Source organism: Xyrauchen texanus, chromosome 25 (genome assembly GCF_025860055.1).
Source record: "Xyrauchen texanus isolate HMW12.3.18 chromosome 25, RBS_HiC_50CHRs, whole genome shotgun sequence".
Taxonomy (NCBI): Eukaryota; Metazoa; Chordata; class Actinopteri; order Cypriniformes; family Catostomidae; genus Xyrauchen; species Xyrauchen texanus.
The window spans coordinates 4,787,523-4,804,668 of NC_068300.1; the positions used below are offsets into that span (position 1 = coordinate 4,787,523).

The 17,146-nt window shown below is 39.8% G+C and overlaps 1 protein-coding gene across 1 annotated transcript in view; it reads right to left on the reverse strand.

The window, feature by feature from the left end:
• LOC127618946 (uncharacterized) overlaps positions 1-17,146 on the reverse strand; it is a 647,429-nt gene that overhangs the window by 133,601 nt on the left and 496,682 nt on the right.

Genomic DNA, 17,146 nt, shown 5'->3' on the forward strand with positions numbered 1-17,146 from the left:
TGCGCTGTGTTAGGGTACCTCTTTTTCAAGAGACGTTTTGCCCTATTAGGAATACAGGAACGTAATACCTTATTTTACTAACACGGTAATACTGTGGTGTTGCAGTTCACTATACGTGATTCAAAATTTTTTCAAAATGTTCTGCATCAATGTGCCCCTGGAAAGGGAGCTCTAGCTCTGGGAGATACAGAAAGGAGGTAGAATACCTCAGATTTACTGTTGCAGTTTAACATATCCTCACTAAGGTGGGAATAGGCCGGGATAAAGTCCCAGGGAAATAAGATTATAGTCTGCATCCGCGTTTGCAAATCTGATTAAGTTATGACATTTTTAGATTACAATATATATTTAAGCTCGGATACATACATGGGATATGTGCATGGTTACAGTCACACCTTGATAGTTCAAATTGATAAAATGCAAGTACAACTTGGACCTCAAGTAATAACATTTCCATTAGATAAATAGAATAAAAAAAACGCTATTGGCATGGTTGTAGATCACAGGTCTCCTGGTTTTCACCACAATGCCAATACGCAATGAAGAACATGATAAAAGTATAGACGGTCTGAAAGGAATAAACACCTACTGATCCATTACAATTTCGGAGGGGAAAAAATACCATTGATTGTGACTCAGCCATCAAATTACACAAGTTGAATTACTTTTGAATTAACACTATTATACATAGGCATAATAGTACTGTACATGACCACAAATTGTGATTACGATCATAAAATTCATAATTCTAATTACGTTTAATACTGCATACCACTGATGAAAATGTTAACTGTAATAACGTAAATTGAAGATGAATGTTAAAGTATCTTCAGTCTCTGTGTAAACTCAAGTGCTTCAGAGTTTCATGCCAACAGATCATAGGAGAGCAGTGCAACTCTAGAGTAGAGACCAACTAGGCTGGGAAAGCAGAAATACCTGGCCCAATTGATCCCAATCAAGTAAACTGGGATATCTGAACAATTAAAACTGTGACATTTTGTAAATATAAAGATATGGGATCTGACATAAGCTGTCCACTTCCTGATGAAACTCCAAAACAATGGATGTTTCGTATACATTACATACAAGGATACAATACTGAACCGTATATTAATACGGAAAAAATGCAGTTAGATCCATATCCAACAGATGGTTCATTTAGTGATAGGGACATGAACGAACTAAAGCTATGGTAAAAGGCAGATGCGGGGGGGGGGGGTCGCACAATGGGATAACAAATGGGATAACAAATATATGAAAGTGTCACATGATGTACAAAAAATAAATCAAATTAAACCAGTCTTGGACCAAGGGCAAGACCACAAACAGGCAGCCGTTGTGTACAGCCCTAATAGCAAAAGTACACCGCCGCCACAGTCATACGAATTTACCGCGAGCGCTCTTAGTGCAACAACACCATACACCCCCCTGTAATATCGCAAGCACCAACGATAAAATAGAAACAGCCGTGACAAAGGAACACGCCGTAGCTGCATTTCCTTTTATCCAGTGCCCAGACAGATATAAAAGCATTCCACTAACTATGATAGAGGCACTAGCAATATGCAAAGAATTACCCGACCCAGTTAAGTATCCCCTACAATACGTGAATGTTTAAAAGAAACTGACGACTTAGTCATTTAACTGGACGTTATTATAGATTCATACTGTCCAAAACCTTACCTCCAGAAATAACTGAACTGATATGAATTGATAAAGTGCCTTCGTTGGATACAAAATTTGATCAGCCACAAATAGAGGAAGGAAGAACCAGGTCAGGTAAAGACTTTAAAGCAGTGGTTCTCAACCTTTTTGAACAAACGCCCCCTGACCTCTTCATGATCCTCTTAACGCCCCCTAAAAAACAAAACAAAAAAAAAAAACAAAAACACTTCAGAAATACTATTACAGCCAAACAATTGCAACACTGATACCTGAAGCCTGAGTTTTTGGAAAAAAAAAAAAACTGAAACAGAAGTTTCTTATTGTATTTAAACATGTAAACGCCTCAAGTTGAGTAATATTGTGTTTGGAAAAAATGCAAAAACACATGGATTGTTTGAAAGGTATTGCAAATGTATTTAGAAATTCAAACAAATTCAGGCTCACACACAATTTTTTTTAAGATGAACCAATCACGTGAACAATAACGTAACTAACCTAAATGGCCAATGAAAAAGCAGCGGTCGTTCGCGCACTCAATTAGGCAATATATACCAGGCTTCAAATTTGAATAGCCTACAAACGGTCATTTGATTTCAAATGACGAACAAAGACGACAACAGCTCGGCCACCTGAACTGAACCGAAACTTTTGTACATTTTGATTGGACACATTCTTTCTACCACTCTGACAGCCAGGGTTGCCAGATGCCAGCAAGGTTTTCCAGCCCAAAACCTCGTCAAAAACCGCGAGAATGCACAAAAAACCACCCAAATTTGTATTGGCTTGTTTCTCGCTATGGTTTCTCATTTAAACACATGATAATCATTAACGAGTTTTAAAATTACCCATTGGTCTGTGTACTTTAAGTCCATTCGTTTTTCCTTTTTTAACCTGTAATCAAAAATTAACGGTTGTTGTATTTTTAAAATGCAAAGTTGAACACCAAAATTTGAATTTGAACTGCAAATGCTGCAGTTAAAAAAATAAATAAATTATATATATATATATATATATATATATATATATATATATATATATATATATATATATATATATATATATATATATATATATATATATATATATATATAGTATAATAAATAAAATAAATATATAATAAATAAAAATATATCTTGACATATTGTTTCTAACTTTTTGCCCCTTTATTAAACATTTAATATATTCACAAATTAATATGGAAAATGTCGATTTTACTGGTATTCTAAGGCCAAACCAGGAAATTATATTTTTCCCGCAGTGCTGAATGAGAAGAGCCATGTCTCTGGAAAAATAGAGAGGTGATTTAGGCTGTGGGTGATTTTTAGGCTAATAATAATAATGACAATTATTAATGACGTTTATAAATGAGTTCACTTAAGACAGTAATATGTGTATCATAAAATAATAATTTTTATATAACTTAACATTTTACAGTTTTTGAAATGTTTTTGTTTTAGGCTTTCTTTTTTATATGTGAAGTTAAATATCTAAGCATTGTAGGCCTATATAAGGAAAATAAGTTTGTGAATATCGTTTCACCAGTCTAAAAACGAATAAAGAAGAAAGCGTGTTTTTCATTATTCAATTAGGAGTTAAAAAAGGAAAAAGGAATGGACGCAAAAGTACATCGACCTTACGCCGGTTTCACACTGCACGCGTTAGCAGCGCGTATTTTTTCCGGCGCCCATGTTAACAGATTAGAGCATTTACACCGCACGCAGAGGCAGCGCAGCAGCGCGTAGCAGGAGCAGCAGTGCCGCGATCGTTTCGGCGTCCTGTCTATTTTTGCCGCGCGGCTTACGCTGAATTAAAGTGACAATGCATTGATCATGGCAAAAATACACAGCAGTTACCAAAAGCGCATTGATGATAGGCCTATCTATTGTGTTTTAAACAGTCAATCAAATGACCTTCATCAATTTAAAAAGAAAACAAATGTCCAAAAACAAACTTGTTGCCCAAACTACAAAAACAAGTTTAATTAATTTATACTGCCAGTTAGATTAATTTAATGTATAAATGTATATACACATAACTAATATATATATATATATATATATATATATATATATTGTCATAAGGATGTCATGCTGATATCATGCTGACAATCATAAACAAAAAGCACGTGGTGTCACAGCCGGCATGGTCGGCCTGAAAATATAATAATGGACCACACTCGTCTCATTGTGGAGGTTGAGAAACGTTTAGTTATTTATGATCCACGAAATATGCTTTATAAAGACTCACAGGCAAAGGAAAAGGCATGGGATGAAGTTGCAGTAGCTCTTGGTGCCGATGGTAAGTAATTTAATGTTTTTGACAACCTTTCCCTAACAAACAACTTAACTCAATATAGAAAGGGAAATAGAATAGACATGTTATTATAGCACACATTCAGTATGATTTTGTTGAATTTTCGATAAACTGTGCTGTTTGTTATTACACACATTTATGAATTATCTTTAAGATGTTCATGATGGGTAATGTTTGTAAATTAGATGTGTATCAGACATTTCAACAATCTAAATAAAAAATCTTTCTCCAAGAAACAACAAATGTAAGCATTTATTTACATTTTGCACACAGTAAGCACACATAAATAAGAGAAGCAGACGTAAATGCAAGTCGCTGCTTGGGTTCAATGGACTGCCTGTAGTTTGTTGTTTGCCTTGTTAGTTGGCCTCCAATCAGGGAAAGAATGTGATCCACTTGCTCTGCATTCATCCTGAAGTAGTGTCGGTCACGGTCAAGACGGAGTTCGGCGACAAGATGGTAATATGCACCATATTCTCTCCTTCGTCGGTTCATGGAGTGAACCCAAAATCTGTGTCTGTCTTCGTATTAGCAAATACAGCGCAATGGCCTTCCTTCTATCAACAACTCGCACTACACGGTCAACAAAAACAAAGATGAACCAAAAGTTATATAATATTATATTAATATTATTATAATAATATAATATAAATGTATTTGAAAACGAAATAAAGCAATGCCAAGTTACCCATTATAGAGTAGCCTACTTTGTCTGTAAACATGCCGCGCGCGTCAAACGCTGCCAGTATGAAAGCAAAACGCGCGTGTCCTGCTTCCGCTCACCGTACGCACTGCTCCTGCGCTGCTTACGCGCAGAGCCATTACGCGCTGCTAACGCGTGCAGTGTGAAACCGGCGTTAGCCTATCCGTGCGTGACGTGAGCTGAAGGGAGGGAGTGTCTGTTGTGAGTTTAGGGGGCACGTCAGCCAGACCTGTAGTGTATGTGTGTGTGCGTGTGTGTGAGTGAGTGAGTGAGTGTAGGCTACTGAACAGAGAGTCGCCGAAAGAAGGATCTGAAGTACCGATGTTTCGAGTACAAAAACCCGCCGAACTGATCCAAAACCAGCCCAATTTTTATCCACCCGCCCAAACCCATTTTTGCCCGCAAAAAAGATTGCAAAACCGCCCAATTGGGCGGGAAACCGCCCAATCTGGCAACCCTGCTGACAGCTGCGGCATTTGTTTTTAGGCGTTGCTATGGAGATCATATGCCGGTAACTAGCCGAGTGGGTTATTAGCAACATTTAAATATGAATTCATTAATTTGCACAGACATAATTTTATTTTACATTCAAATGAACATTGTATGTGTTGTCAGAGGCTTAAACGTTGTGATGAATAACAGTGAGTAACGTAGGGTGACCACCTGGCTATTGCTCTGTTGCAGATCAGCAAACCTGATTTTGCGGGACACGAGGGAGAGAACTTAAGCTACTATTATTATAATACTATGTGAATAACTGCAAAAAGACATCTAATATAAAATCAATATTTATATTATTATGACTTTATTACGGAAGCTCAAAGAGGCCATGCGTTATTATTATTTTTCTGTCTCGTTTTCTCGTGATCTCGACATAACTAAGGTTGTTTTCTCGTGATCTCGACATAACAAAAAGTTGTTTTTGCCTTTAATTTTCTATACAGCTTTTAATTGAACTACAGGATTTACAATTAAAAGTTTATTACAAGGTATGAAGGACAATGAGAGATCCTTGGCAGAAAACTCGCTTTCTTCTGCGCTCAACAGGAGTCAAGAAGCACGTCTTTCTGTGCTTTCCGCAAAGTACCGTTAATACTGTAATATGCACGCACTCGGATCTAAATCATGGCTGGCTTGACCGCAGTCATGCAGACATCCCAGTCCCTCAAGTTGGCTGGCAATGAAATTTACCAAACATTCAGGGTCACGTTATGTTTCTACGAAAAAGTTGTAGACGTGATAGTCTTCTTCTAATGTGTCTGACACTAATCTGGAAGCTGTCAATGACAGAGAGACGTCGAGATCTCGAAAATTAAGTCATGATCACGAGAAAACAACTTTTTGTTATGTCGAGATCACGAGAAAACAACTTTTTGTTATGTCGAGATCACGAGAAAACAACTTTTTGTTATGTCGAGATCACGAGAAAATTAAGTCATGATCACGAGAAAAACAACCTTAGTTGTGTCGAGATCACGAGAAAACGAGACAGAAAAATAATAATAACAACGCATGGCCTCTTTGAGCTTCCGTACTTTATTATTCCCATCCCACACAGTATTTGTTTCGCAAAGTGCGCATAAAACCATGGCGAGGTATGTACGAACGGGACGCACAGAGATGAAAGCGCAGATTGCCTGTCGCAATTGAAAATGGCAAAATGCGCTTTTCGTGTCATGCATATGCATTCATGGGATGGACAAGGGGAAAGTGGGAGTGTCACATAAATAGATGGGAGGGGAAGCGTAAACTGCGCCTAATTATGGGCCTAATTATGTATTCCGCGTTATGTACAGAAAAAGCCGGTGAAAGCGCGCCTCTATTTTGCGCTGAAAATACTCCGCCTCTTAAAAGCATGTGTAGGAAGCGGCTCTCCTGGCATATCCTCCTGGTGAAGTGGCAGCAGTAATCCGAGCAAGACGAAGACATAGGCTAAGGAGAAGAGCTGAAAAGACTTTGGCGCAGGCCGCCTGTAGAGTACCTCTGAGTAAGGTCCCCCATTTGTGCCTGAGCGCCCCCCCTCTCTGCTGCCTCGTTCACACCGCCCCCCAACACTGTCCAAACGCCCCCTAGGGGGCGGTACCGCCCCCGTTGAGAAACGCTGCTTTAAAGGAACCAATATAGACTGGGCATGGGGAGACAATATATTTTTTTTTATAATATTATTTTTTTGCCGATATTTTTTAAAGACCTCCTCACATTCCTGCAGAGTAAAGCAGCATCTAAGATTATAGTCTGCATCCGCGTTTGCAAATCTGAATAAGTTATCACATTTTTAGATTACAATATATATTTAAGCTCTAATACATACATGGGATATGTGCATGGTTACGGTCACACCTCGATAGTTCAAATTGATAAAATGCAAGTACAACTTGGACCTAAACTCTTAGAAAATAACCACAGCAATCCAAGGTGTTTATTCAGTACTGTGGCTAAATTGGTTAGGAGTAAAGCCTCAACAGAACCAGCTATTACATCACAGCACAAGAGCAATGACTTCATGAGTTTCTTTACTGATAAAATTTAAACAATCCGAAATAAAATTGGAATTATGCAATCATCTGTCATAGCACCTCAGAAAACAGTGCCTCATAATTTTCATCACGTGCAACTTCAATCTTTCGCTGTCATAGTTCAGGAAGAGCTAACAAAACTTATCGAAACATCAAAAGCCACAACATGTTTGTTAGATCCAATACCAACTACGATCTTAAGAGGTATTTCCTGTAATTTCAGAACCTCTTAATATTATTAACCCCTCGGTATTCTTAGGACATTTCCTAAGAAGCTTTAAAATGGCAGTTATCAAACCGCTTATAGAGAAGCCACAACACGATCCTTTAGAACTGGCTAATTATAGACATATTTCAAATCTCCCGTTTATGTATCCCAACTATGATAATTTCTACAGAGAAATAGTAAGTATGAACAATTTCAGTCAGGATTTAGGCCCCATTACAGGTAAGAAACTACAATTAGCAAAATTACAAATGACTTGGCTCTTATCATCTGATTGCAGCTGCATTTCACTTCTAGTGCTTTTAGATCTTAGTGCTGCATTCGACATGATAGATTACAACATTCTCTTGAATTATGTTGGCATTTGTGGACTTGCATTAGCATGGTTTAGGTCCTATTTAGCAGACTGCTACCACTTTGTCTACGTAAATGAGGAATTGTCAAACCAAACAAAAGTATGGAGTGCCACAGGGATCAGTTTTAGGGCCTCTGCTTTTCTCCTTGTATTTGCTTCCCCTGGGAGATATTAACAGGAATAGTAGAATAAGTTCCCACTGTTATGCTGATGATACCCCATATTATATTTTTTCAAAACCTGACGAAATTTCACAATTCTCCAAATTAGCAGTGTATCATCGAAACAAAAGACATTTCCGTCTACTCGATTTCCGACAAAAACCTCTAAAAACAAGCTAAAATATAATTTGACTCAATGAATGTACTGTTACATCGTGTTCAACAGCGAAGAACTTGTGTTATATTTGATACCAATCTGTCCTTTGAAGATCAAATTACTAATGTTTGTAGAACAGCATTCTTCCACCTAAGAAATATTGCTAAATTAAGGCACATGATCTCTGTTGCTGATGCCGAAAAAAAGAATTCATGCGTTCATGACCTCAAGACTAGATTATTGTAATGCATTACTGGGAGGATGTCCAGCAAGTTCAATAAATAAACTTCAATTGGTTCAGAATGCAGCAGCCAGAGTGCTGAGGAGAACCAAGAAATATGATCATATTAGCCCCATTTTATCATCATTACATTGGCTACCTGTAAAATTTTGCATTCATTAAAAAAATCTGTTAACTACGTACAAAGCTTTGAATGGTCTAGCTCCACAGTATTATGTGACCTTCCATACTATATTCCATCATGTTCATTATGACCACAAAATTCTGGCCTGTTAATAGTTCCTAGAATATCAAAACCCACCAAAGGAGGAAGATCCTTTTCATATTTGGCTCCTAAACTATGGAATAGTCTCCCTAACACAGTTTGAGATGCAGACACACTCCCTCAGTTTAAGTCTAGACTAAAGACTCATCTATTTAGCCAGGCATACACCTAATTTATCCTTCAACACACAATTAGGTTGCTTTAGATAGGTCTGCAGAAACCAGAAACATTTATCATGATCCATAACTTTGCAATAAATTGAATGGCATCTATGCTAACATTATTTTATTTGTTTCCCTGTCTCAACCTCGGGACTCCTATCCTGATGTCACCAGAACCGGCTGGATCCAGCTCCATTCCTGCTTGGTGTTGGACTCCACTTCTACATGTCTCTGAGTGATGACAACTAATAGCAGCCTGTTACGTTCCACGTGTGTTTTGTATGTTTTTTCTCTTGTGTTTGCAAACTCTTTTGTTAGGTCGCGATCATTGGATCATCTGGTTGTCAATTATACCTGTGACGTCAGGATGCTCGACGTCATAACCGGCGCGAACCATGGGGCGCGACCAATCCGCTGGCGTGCCGGCAGTTTAAAAGGCCCTGTGCACCATGAATGGGTAGTGAGGGATCAGCGTCAGACCTCACTCACAGCCTGTGTCCTTAGTCGAGCCGTTCAGCTGTTTACTGTGTTTGATGTGGTTTTGATGTAGTTATTTTGCCGGGTGATGTGGATATTATACGCTGGTAGACAAGGAAAGACGCGATGGGTTGTAACAAGCCACTCGGTTTAGTTTAATTTATATTTGTCTCTGTTGGTTTCAAAAAAACCTACATGTTGCTAATATGATCACGGATATCTTGATTATTGAAATACGGCCATCGGTAAGCCATTTGACGTTGACCTGAGAACAACATTAACATCGGGTAGGTAGGTTTATTCTGTGTTAGTTAGTTTAAGAGTGATCGGCATTAATTGTATTTTTTTGTTGTAATTACAATAGTTTATCTAAAGCGTCGATATACGCTGAAGAATTCGGTTTTATTTCTGCATTTTCCTTTTGGTAGTTAGTTTAGGGGTTGGGTTAATAGTTATGGGGGATTTGGCTTTTGATAATTTCATTAATTTGGCGACACTCTTGTTTTGTTTCTTTATTCTTTACTGTAAACGTTTTTGTCCGCACTAATAAATAACTTAACTGTTACTTCTGTGTTAGTCTTGGTTGTTTATACGACTGCATACAGCGACAATTGCATCTCACGTTAATGTTGCGTTATCATCCCATTTAAACATCTTTAAGCACGTAACATTTGGTGGTGGCAGCGGTGGGATACTCCTTTAAAGGGGTAGCTTATCTTACTTTTTTGGGATGAGTTTCGTAAGATGTGCTGTCGCTTGTGTGCTGGTAGAACGACCGTGAAAGGTGTATCATTTAGAGTGAGTGCAGGTTCTGTAAACGAAAGGTTATATGAGGATACTTTGGAGTTTAGTGTAGGTGTAATTAGCATGGCTGATTTTGATCTGACTAGCTTTTCGAGTGCACGGACTGTCGAACAGCTAGATAAGTGCAGGAAGGATGATTTATTTAGCGTTGCTGAACATTTCCATATTAAAGTTTCTAAACAGCAGCTTAAGCGAGAAATTAAAAACATTATAGTACAGGAGCTGGGGAAAGTATGCGTGTTGAAAGTGACTGATAGATCTGAGCATGATCCTCTTGGCTCTGGAGCAGCTGACCCTTCTGGGACTGGTGAGGAGGATGTGTGTGAGACTGATGAGGCGGAGGGTTCCGAAGCCAAAGCAGTTTTGCCGCCCTTCGAACCTTTCTCTCCGACTCCGACTGGGTCTGGAGGTGATTCGCGCCTTCGAGTACGTTTGGCGAGAATCCAACGGGAAGAGCGCGAGAGGGCAGCGGAGCGCAAAGCTCAAATGGATCTGCAACTTCAAGTCCACGGTCTGGAAATAGAGGCGGACAAGCAAGTTAAGTTGCGAGAGCTGGAGCTGAGAGTGGCCAGAGACGCACCAGTTTCCCTTACGCTACCTGTATCATCTGCTCAACTTGTGCAGCCTCCTGTGGTCGCGACAGGTGCGAGTTCGTCAAACACTTTTGATGTGAGTAAACATTTCTCTTGTGCCACAATTCAGAGAGTCAGAAGTGGACTCATATTTTAATGTGTTTGAACAAGTTGCTTCTGTTTTAAATTGGTCTAGGGATGTGTGGCCTTTGCTGCTTCAATGCAAGTTAACGGGAAAAGCTCAGGAAGTATGCGCTGCTCTATCTTTAGAAGATAGCTTAGATTATGAGGTTGTCAAAATGGCAATTTTGAGGGCTTATGAGCTCGTACCGGAGGCTTACAGGCAGTGATTTAGGAACCATAAGAAAGGTTCAAGTCAGACGTTTGTTGAATTCGCTAGGGAAAAAGGTCTGTTGTTTGACAGGTGGTGCACATCGAATAAAGTGTCAGACTTTCAGGCGTTACGTCAGTTGATTTTGTTAGAGGAATTTAAAGGTTGTATTCCTGATCGAATTGTTGTCCATCTAAATGAACAGAAAGTGACATCATTGTCACAGGCGTCTGTTTGTGCTGATGAGTTTGCGCTGACTCATAAGAGTGTTTTTTCCTTCCGCTCGTACTGAGAAGGTTATGTTTGTCATGCCGTTTCGAAAGATCAGTTGCGTTCAAAAATGGTTACAAAAGCTAGGGAAGGGAGAGAATGTTTTTACTGTCGCAAGCCGGGACATCTTATTGCTGACTGTCTTGCTTTAAAACGCAAAGAGAAAGAGCAAGTTGCCGGTACCAAAAGTGTTGCCTTTGTGAAGACTGTTAATAACACTGACTATGAGAGTTGTGGAGTCTTCGATACTATGTATCAGCCTTTTCTGATGGAAGGCTTTGTATCTGTCAGTGCTCAGCAAACAGAACAGGACAAAGTGACCATGTTGCGTGATACTGGCGCGATGCAATCGTTTATAGTGGCAGCTACATTGCCGTTCTCTGAACGTACTTTTTGTGGTAGTCATGTGTTAGTGCGTGGTCTCGAAATGAGCACTATGAAGGTTCCGTTGCATCAAATTCACCTGAAGTCAGATTTGTTTTCAGGACTTGTGAAGGTTGGAGTGCGTGAAAATTTACTGGTGCACGGGAGTGAACTTTATTCTTGGCAATGATATAGCAGGTGGGAAAATCGTGCCACTGTTAGAAGTTTGTGATAAACCTGTTCTGTCTGATCACTCTGATGAATTGTCAGAGAAGTTTTCTGAGGTTTTTCCTGTTTGTGCTGTGACACGGGCACAAGCTCGTAAATTTGCCTATGCAGATGATTTATCATCAACTTTTATGGCACCTATTTTTGTAAATGATGCTTTGCTGGTTAACGAAGGTAAGCCAGATGACCAGGCTATTGTTTTAAAATCTGATGATCTGAAACTGCAGGTGAGTCGTGGAAGGATTATCGCCGCTCAAGGAGAAGATTTTAATTTACAAAAATGTTTTTCCTCTGTTCTCCCTTTGGAAGTGGCCAGGGAGAAAAAAGCTGCGTACTAAGAGGACGGGTTGCTGATGCGTTGGTGGTGTGCGGATGTTGCGAGCGATTCGGAGTGGACTTCCGTAAGTCAAATTGTCATTCCTGTATGTTATAGACCGATGGTACTTGCTTTAGCTCACAATCATGACTTGTCGGGGCATTTGGGCATGAAGAAAACGTATCATCGGATCCTAAGACATTTCTTTTGGCCTCGAATGAAGAGTGATGTGACGAGATTTTGTAGAACCTGTCAGACGTGTCAGTTTTCAGGTAAGCCAAACCAAGTAATTCCACGCATGCCGTTGGTTCCTATTCCAGCAATGGGGGAACCTTTTTAGCATGTTATGGTTGACTGTGTTGGTCCGTTGCCCAAGTCAAGAACTGGTAACCAATACCTGTTAACCATAATGTGCGCAGCGACGCGATTTCCTGAAGCAGTACCGTTGAGGAAAATTACAGCGCCAGTGATCAGTAGTGCGCTCATAAAATTATTTTCAATGTTTGGGATACCTAGGGTGATACAATCTGATCAGAGTACTAACTTTTTGTCAAAGCTTTTTGCACAAGTGATAACGACTCTAAATATTTCCCACAGAACTTCGAGTGCTTACCATCCAGAAAGCCAAGGAGCTTTAGAACGATTCCACCAGACGTTAAAAGCTATGTTTCGCCGGTATTGTATGGATACGGGAAAAGACTGGGACGAGGGCATTCCTTTAATTTTGTTTGCTATTAGGGAGGCGGTACAGGACAGTTTAGGATTTAGTCCTGCTGAGGGGTCCATTAAAGATGCTTAAAGAGGATATGTTATCCCATGAGATTAGTGGTAAAACTACTGTGCTTGACTATGTGAGTACATTTCGCGAGCGATTGCATAAAGCTTGTGAAATGGCAAGGGAATCCTTGCGGAAAGCGCAAGTGGCTATGAAGAGTCGGTTTGACCGTAAAACTGTTCCACGTAATTTTAAGGAAGGAGATCAGGTGTTGGTTTTATTGCCAATTGTTGGTTCTGTTTTGTCTGCACGTTTCTCGGGCCCATATGAAGTGATAAAGAAAATGAGTGATACTGATTACTTGATTCGTACTCCTGATCGCAGAAAAAAATCTCCTGTATGCCATATCAATATGCTGAAGGCGTTTCACATGAGAGCGTCGTCATCAAATGATGTTCCGAAAGTAAATGAGTCTATTTCTGCAACCTCTGCTGCTGCCGCTCTTACATGTAAGTTGGTTGACGTCACTGCTACGCATGACATTGAGGATGGAGTATTGGTACGACACATGTATCAGCAATGTGCTAGGCTAAAGAATGCTGAGGTGATGGAGGATTTAAGTCCTCGCTTGCTTCATTTACCTGATTCACATAGAAAGGACATTGAAAAATTACTTCACGATTTCCCGTCATTATTTAGTGACATTTCTTCACGTACCACAGTTTTGCAGCATGACATCGATGTTGGTAATGCCGTTCCTATTAAGCAACACGCCTATAGAGTAAATGCTGTAAAATGTTCTGTGATGAATGCGGAAGTGGAGTATTTGTGTGAAAATGGTTTGGCCAAACAGAGTTGCAGCCCTTGGAGTTCTCAGTGTTTACTCGTGACAAAGAGTGATGGGTCCGCTAGATTTTGCACGGACTACCGGAAGGTAAACGCTATGACAGTTCCAGATTGTTTTCCACTACCTCATATGGAGGATTGTGTGGACAACCTGCGGTCTGCTAAATATGTCAGTAAACTAGATTTACTGAAGGGCTACTGGCAAGTGCCTTTGACGTCTCGAGCCTCTGATATCTCCGCTTTTGTGACCCAAGATTATTTTATGCAATATTGCATTATGGCGTTTGGCATGCATAATGCACCAGCTACGTTCCAGCGGCTTATTAACATCGTGCTTGCGAATGTCCGGAACTGCAATGCGTATTTGGATGATCTAGTGATTTATTCAACTAACTGGTCTGAACATGTTTCCACAATAAGAGAGGTGTTTGATCGACTAGAGAAGGCTTCACTGACGTTAAATCTTGCCAAATGTGAATTTGGTCAAGCCACTATTACGTACTTGGGCAGGGAAGTAGGTCAAGGACAGGTAAGACCGGTAGAGGCGAAAGTGACTGCTGTTGCAGACTTTCCCGTTCCTACTACGCGAAAAGAGCTCCGCAGATTTCTAGGAATGGCCGGTTATTACCGGAATTCCTCAGTCCTTCACGTACATTTTTGTGGAATGATGAGTGTCAAAATGCTTTGGATAATATCAAAGCTTTGTTATGTAGCACCCCTGTTTTGACAGCTCCTGATGTGGAAAAAACCTTCACATTGGAAATTTATGCAAGTTTGGTTGGTGCTGGCGCCGTGCTGGTACAAGAAGACGTCTATGGGATTGACCATCCAGTGTGCTACTTCTCACGCAAGTTCAACAGCATCAGTTAAACTATTCCACCATTGAGAAGGAAACTTTAGCTTTGTTACTGGCTCTGCAGTACTTCGATGTCTATGTAAGTTCAAGTAATTTGTCTGTAATTGTATTCACAGACCACAATACTTTGGTGTTTCTGGCCAGCATGTACAATCAGAATCAGCGATTGATGCGCTGGTCCTTGATTGTGCAAGGTTACAATCTGGTGATTAAGCATAAGAAAGGGTCTGAGAATATAATTGCTGATGCTTTATCTAGAGTTTAAGCAAGAGGATAGATGGTGAAAAGAGAAACCACAAATGTGACACAAATGAAGAAAAATAAATTTGTGATTTGTCTGTCACAGTTTTTTTTTTTAAAGGGGAGTGTTACGTTCCACGTGTGTTTTGTATGTTTTTATCTTTTGTTTGCAAACTCTTTTTTTAGGTCGCGATCATTGGATCATCTGGTTGTCAATTATACCTGTGACGTCAGGATGCTCGACGTCATAACCGGCGCGAACCATGGGCGCGACCAATCCACTGGTGTGCCGGCAGTTTAAAAGGCCCTGTGCACCATGAATGGGTAGTGAGGGATCAGCGTCAGACCTCACTCACAGCCTGTGTCCTTAGTCGAGCCGTTCAGCTGTTTACTGTGTGTGTTTGATGTGGTTTTGATGTAGTTATTTTGACGGGTGATGTGGATATTATACGCTGGTAGACAAGGTAAGACGCGATGGGTTGTAACAAGCCACTCGGTTTAGTTTAATTTATATTTGTCTCTGTTGGTTTCAAAAAAACCTACATGTTGCTAATATGATCACGAATATCTTGATTATTGAAATACGGCCATCGGTAAGCCATTTGACGTTTTACTTTTGGTAGTTAGTTTAGGGGTTGGGTTAATAGTTATGGGGGATTTGGCTTTCGATAATTTCATTAATTTGGCGACACTCTTGTTTGGTTTCTATATTCTTTACTGTAACATTTTTTGTCCGCACTAATAAATAACTTAACTGTTACTTCTGTGTTAGTCTTGGTTGTTTCTACGACTGCATACAGCAAAAATTGCATCTCACGTTAATGTTGCATTATCATCCCATTTAAACCTCTTTAAGCACGTAACACAGCCGGTGTCAGCCCAACATAACTTCAGTCTATTACGATGGACTTTAATTGAACTGATGCCAACTCCAACCATAAGACATGGGATACTTCATATGCCATTTCCTGAACCTTAGATTTCCAACAAAAATCTATGCATCTTGAAACATATTCTGACATGACGGTCAATTGTCAAAAATATTTAAAACATTACATGAAGGAACATACCTGAAGAAATAAAAACATCATCTCTCTGTTGTTCTTCTGCTGTGTTTTCTCCTCTCATCTTCATCAGATTCCTGCAGTCCAGCAGCTTTACTGAACACATCTTCATCTTCACTAGTGTCTGCAGTATCTGCTGTTCTTCAGCATTACAGACAGAAGTCAGACACTCTGTGGAGGTTTGATCATCATCTTCTATCTGTTGTTCCTCTGCTGTGTCATCATCTTTTATCTCCTCCAGCTTCACTTCATTCTTCGCTGGTATCTGCAGCATCTGCTGTTCTTCAGCGTTACAGACAGAAGTCAGAGACTCTGTGGAAGTTTGATCATCATCGTCGTCATCATCTTCTCTCTGTTGTTCCTCTTCTGTGTTTTCTTCTTTTATCTCCTCCAGCTTCACTTCATTCTTCGCTGGTGTCTGCAGCATCTGCTGTTCTTCAGCGTTACAGACAGAAGTCAGAGACTCTGTGGAAGTTTGATCATCATCGTCATCATCATCTTCTTCTCTCTGTTGTTCCTCTTCTGTGTTTTCTTCTTTTATCTCCTCCAGCTTCACTTCATTCTTCGCTGGTGTCTGCAGCATCTGCTGTTCTTCAGCATTACAGACAGAAGTCAGAGACTCTGTGGATGTTTGATCACCCTGATTACCATCAGTAGAACAGAGTAAAGTGAGCTGTGAGTCCTGTGTGTCTCTGGATCTCTGTTCAGAGAGTTTGTCCAGCAGTCGCTGTGGTATGGACTGATCTCTGCCGCTCCACACTGAATCCTGACATTCTGTGGAGGTCCCATCAGTCACACACACTGAAGATTGACAGGAAACCTTTTCCAGCTTCTAACAAACACAACAAAATCACATCTGTACCATTCATCATATCACATCATTTAAAAGCTTAGAATCTCAACTTTAAGGATGAAATGAATGTTTAACCTGTAACCTGTCGTCTCTCTCCATCCGTTTTGTCTTCAGTGACGTCACCTCTTTCTTCAGCTGAGAGATTTCTGTGATGAATTCATCAATATCCAGCATGGACAGATCAGTTCCTACTGATTTACAGCAGACCACATCCGCCTGCTCTCTCATGATGAACATCTGAACACAAAAACATCATCATTATAATAAACTGACATTCATCAGACTTAAAAAAGATTATTATAGGATTATACACAAGAACAACTTTGTTGAAATAATGGTTTCTGGGATGGTATCAAAATAATTGTGTGCTTTGTTTGGTTTCATTTTCATGACAGCCAAATTATCGTTGGATATTACCCAAAAGCAACCTTTTTTCAACATATAATCA